The following is a 5564-nucleotide window of genomic DNA, read 5'->3' on the forward strand; positions in this document are numbered from 1 at the left end:
CCTGGCTGCACTGTACCTCAGCAGCCTTGGTCTCGGCAGGCTTGGGCCCAGAACAGGGGTGGCCCCTGCAGCATCAGGTATTCCCTGAGCCTTGAGCATTTGAATTATTTCTGTGTTACACTTGAAGCCTTCCAAAGTTTCCCGCCACTTACTAGAGAAAGTCACTGACGTTTGGATGCCTCATTTTCTGGTCATGGAACTGTCTGGTGATAGGATTTCTACCATGTGTATACAGAGTAGGATTGTTAATGCACTGGGGGTTAGAGCGCCCTCGTGGAGCCCTAGTATCCTTCCTTTGTGCCTGGAAAGAGAGAGGCCTTTGGAGAAGTTGGGTCTCCAGCTTCACTGTTGTCTCGGAGACTATCTGGCAAGAGGAACGTGCTTTCATGGAACTAGACCCATCTTCCCAACAGCCACCATCTTTACTCTGTACTTTGTTAAAGGGACCCAGCGAGAATACTGAAAAGCTTGGAAGTATCACTTTTAAAAAAAATTGTTTGCATTCAGCATGGACTCTACCAGGCATCTCTTGAAAATTATTTTTTTTGCTTCATTTTCTAAAATTGTATGTAGAAAAGTCTTAAGTATTGTGCTTTGTAAAGATGATTAAAATGAAATTTTGTCGAACTATTTTTGTTCAAAGTTGTCATGGTCCAAGGGGAACGGTTTCTTGGGTTACAGACCATTGCAGCACACAATTTGGTATCTTTTCCTTTTCTTCATTTTCTTCGTCTTCTAGTCACTGTTGTACATGTTCTCCCCCCCAAACCCACCCACCCCACAATGCACCCCTTGTTCCAGACTGTTGTCTGTCATGCATGTAATGCCAAACCATGTATTCCTTTCGGACAGCTCTTCCCCTCATCTGTACTACTTTAGTGTTCGTTAACCCTGCTCTTCCCAGTCTGTCCCCAACAAGTTGGTGTCTTTAGATGACATAGACTATAGTGGCTCACCCCCTCCCCACCCATCTTTTCAAGAAGAACACAAAAAAAATCCATTAAAAGATGCAACTGTGAATTCCATTTTTTAAATTGTTCGATTTTTTTAAAAATTTTTTTTTTTAATTTTTGGTGTGTGTACTGTCAAATAAGATCTAACTGGTACAGGAGGAGATTGCCCCTCCTTCTTCAGCAGAACATCTGGTGGGTTCGAACCAAGAACCTCCGGGATTGCACTGCAACATGTTGTCACTAGACCACCAGAGCTCCCTAAATTGTTCCGTTTTCTATTTAGATTTAATGAGAAAATGTTAAGGCCAACATTTCATTGTAGAAACCATGAAATCATCATTATTTGAGTAATTATGTAAGGCCCCCTTTATTCACGCATAGCTCTCTGAGGACCATACTCAAGTACATGTTTTGGGATGCCCCCCCCCAAAAAAAACGGCAACCTGTGTCTATCATCCACGTGTGTCTGGGTTACTAATAGCGGAGTTATTGCTTACAGTTGCCAAAGCCTGTATAAAAATAATCCTGGATTCCATGAAGCCCCTTGGATCAGACTCAGGTTACCACTGGCTCCATTTTGTGTTTGATTCTGGTTTAGTCCTCCTGTTATTTCAGCACGAATTAATGTCGAGATGTTTTAGCACCAAGCGTACTTGGTGAACTGGCTCAGGTGAACTGTTTCACTTAAGGCTGTGATAAACATATTTTAGCAGAAACCTATGTCCACATTTCTGATTCCTTGCTAGATTTGTTGCTAGAAGTGGATTTACCAAGTGAAACTGTGAGTATAAATGACTTAAGATATTTTAGCAAAAAAATCATGTTTGTCAGAGATAACGCTAGACCCCTAAATTAGCCTAAACTTAAGTTGGGGTCTCAGGAATCAGGAACCTCCCAGATGAGAGCACACCTATGGCCACTTGACTCCGCTCCTGGCTGTGCCCTGTACCACGTCCCTCACCCTGTCTTATACCCTTGTCTGTCCTCTGCCTCCACTCCCTGGGATGTACCATCAAGAAGGTGGCAGGTTTTGTTTCTTCACGTTGTACCCCCAGGATCTAGACCATTGTCAGAGGGCTGGGAAGCCCTGACTTCTTGACTGGCTAGGTGAATTGCTACTTGTGATTGATGCCAGTCAAAATGTGTTCTGTAAACCCGGACAGCCAAGTTTTACCTTAACTAAAATTCTGGCACCAAACTGCAGTATTAGGGAGGATTCATGCCCCAGAGAAAAGCCATCTGAAGGTGGCCTTCCTAGACACCCCCCCCCCGCACTTGCACCCTATGTCCCTCGGCACTCAGGTCCTATAGAGAGCGCAGGAGCAGATTCCCAAAAAAGCATGGGGAGCAGGGGGTTACGTTTGTTTATCAATCTGTAGTGAACAACCCCACAGGTGATGGAAAAACACTGTCCACTACAGATTAGTAAGTAAGTCCCTGTCTGCCTTGTTTGCTGGGACATGTGCTATGGGGATAGTGGGTCTTGTCATCATGATTCACAAGAAACGGTTCATGTGGTCTGGACGCTATCAGCTCTAACACTGCCATCTACTATTCAAAAGCCTTGGCTATCTTTGTTTTAACTAAGACATGACACATTCTTTTATTTATTCTTAGATTCACTCTTGGAGAAAGGCCGATTTCAAGGGCAGGCGCACGTTGTTGACACGCTTGACTTCACATTTGCTCAGGTATTCAGAGTGGGCCTGTTGGTGACACTCTTGACCCCTCCTTGGGTCCAGCTAAGATCTCAGTTGGCTGGAAATGATCCCTCAGTAGACGAGACCTGGCCTTCATGGCAGGGGGTCCCCATAGTGAGATATTGGGGCCTGCAATCATACCTGGAGCTTGGTGGTTGCTGCTAGGTGCCATCAAGTCCACTGTCACTCAGACCCTGTGAACCACAGAGCTGCACCCTTCTGTCCTGTGTTAATGCATCTCTTGGGGGGGGTCTTCTCTTTTTGCTGACCCCCTGCCTTTCCCAGAATAGAAATGCAAATTCATGGTCCCACCCCAGATCTGCTGACTCACACTTGGAGACAGGCTCTTTACTGTTTCCGCAAACCCTCTGGGACATATGATGCCCAGGACAGTTTGAGGACCACTGTCAAGGGAAGATCGAGTTGTGCATACAATAACAACCTCGGGCATTTCCAGAAGGCCCTGGGCTGTGGCTGCAACAAAGCAAGGTGTGCGATGCCCAGAAACAGCGCCACCATCTGTTTGGTTGAACCACGGGAACATTTTTGTGGGTCAAACGTGGTTGACTAGGACTCTCCGTTTCCACTCACAAATGCAGAGCGCATCCTTCTCATCCCTCTGAAAAGAACAAATCCAGACAGACTGGAAATTGGCGGGACGAGCTCGCAGAGCATACGGCCATCACACAGTTTGCAGGGAGCAGAAGACCTGGGCTTCAGCTCGCATGCAGAAGCTGCCAGAAGCCCTGGGTGATTTGACAAATCGCCAGAGGCCCAGTGTGGGCTTGCTGCAGAGTGCGAAATTCCTGGCAACCGGTTTTCCCTCTAGGAATCATCTTGGCTCTCAGCAGGAGGATGGGAGACTAGAAGGGGGGGAGGCTGTGCGCTGGCAGTGGAGAGCAGAGAACGGGACCACCAGGAAATCCACTCAGACCCTTCTGCCTCATGGGGAAAAAAAGGGTTTCAATTCTGGTAGAAAGACGCCATCTGAGGGCACTGGTGAAACGCCATTACAGCTGAGGAAAGGGAGCACCCCAACCCAGTGTGTCTCTCCCCTTCCTTCTCACCTAAATGAAAAGAAAAAAGTCCTTAGCCTGCATGGGGAATGGCCCCCAGTCCGTAAAGAGAAACACTTGTAAATGCTTGCACAGATAGAGGGCAGTAATTGAGGGAGCCGCAGACCTGGAGGAGGGGCACAAACACTGATGGTACCCACCTCATCCCCACCGCCTCCAACCTGCTACGCATTGCAGAGAGCGTGATCTAGAATATTAGGAACCCTGTTCCCCGCTAGTAAATGAACAAACCTCCCTGGTGAGAACAACAGTGGATTACAGCAGCAGAGAGACGACAGGCTCACTCTAGAAAACGCCAAGTGCAGACCGCTAAAGGTCGACCAATGGAATTCACAGTCTGTGATGCACACAGCACAGTGCCAACGCTGATATAAACCACCAGCCCCAACAGCTGGCTAGGTTATAATGAATCTCCACACTAAAACCCCGTGAAGGTGTTAAAACCCAAACAATTCACTTTCCAAGTGTTTAGAAGCGAGTACAGCCCTTTGAGGACTGAGGTGTGCCGCCCCAAGTTTTCAGCAGGCTCACCTGCATGCGGAAGTTGAGCCCACGATGAGCGAGGATGCTCCACAAACAGATGCACTCACTTCAGGCTAGTGAAGAATAGGACTCGACCATGGATTACTTGAGAAGGGCGATCAGCACAGTGATTGGAACAATGCACCCTGTGGCGAGTGGCCCCGGGATAGGGCCAGCTTCAGCCCTGTTGTTAAAAGGGTTGCTAAGAGTTGTAGTTAATTGTCCTCATTAAAGTAACAATAGCACCTAAGGACCACCACCAGAGGCATGAATACAATAAAAGCAGTCAGACTGCTCCTTAGAAGGAAGGATATAGAGACTTTATCTCAAAGAAATACTTTGGCCATGCTACCAGGAGAGGTCAGAGCTTGGTAAAGGGGAGGACCGGTGAAATGGAAGAGGGCTGGTGAGATGCATGGGGAACGTGTGGCTGCAATGGGGTGGAGCTGGGCAGCGTTTTGTTCTGTCAGGGCAAATGTGACTGCAGCATCGGACAATAACAAAGTCTCTTCTGTCCTTCCTAGCTCTAGTTTGTATACAAAAGATCTGATTTTTGGCAAAAAAGAAGACATGCTAAAAGATAAGAAAAAACCAATCTGAAAAGACAAAGCAATCTTAGAGCCTCGTGTAGATATTACACAGCTACTGAAATCATAAGCAAGGATTTGAAAGAACTATAATTATGTTGAAGGCTCTAATGGAAAAGGCAGTGTTTTCTTGATGTTGAGACGCAACCATATTGAAGGCCTTCTGCAGCAAATGCTTCAAGTCCTTCTCACTTTTAGCAAGCAAGGTTGTGTCATTGAAATGATGAAAGTTGTTGAGGAGTCTCCCTCCAATCCTGATGCCAAATTCCCCTTCATAGAGTCCAGCGTCTCTAATCATTTGCTCAGCATAACAATTGAATAGGTATGAAGAAAAGATAAACCCTAATGTATGCCTTCCTTGAACTACTAAGTTGCTGACTTTTTTTATATACATCAAGTATGTCCTTAGAGAGCTCTAGTGGCCTAGTCATAAGGAACTGTGCTGTCAACCCAAAGGCACACAGTTAAACCTACCAGGGGCTTGAAGGAGAAAGATGGGCAATGTCTCTATCATCCAATTTATGGGCTGTGAAAATTCACTGAAAAGTCAGCTATGAGTTGATTCCAACTTGATTGACATGAGTTGCTGTTATGTTGCAGTTCATTTTATAACATATATTTTAAAATATTTTTTCTCACCACTGCCCTAATTGGTAGCACCATGATAGATGGAGAAGAGATTGAGCCGTTAACAATTTCCATTTGCTCGACTCCACAATACACACT

This window comes from Elephantulus edwardii, unplaced genomic scaffold (assembly GCF_000299155.1).
Source record: "Elephantulus edwardii isolate Elephantulus edwardi_28Jun2011 unplaced genomic scaffold, EleEdw1.0 scaffold00131, whole genome shotgun sequence".
NCBI lineage: Eukaryota > Metazoa > Chordata > Mammalia > Macroscelidea > Macroscelididae > Elephantulus > Elephantulus edwardii.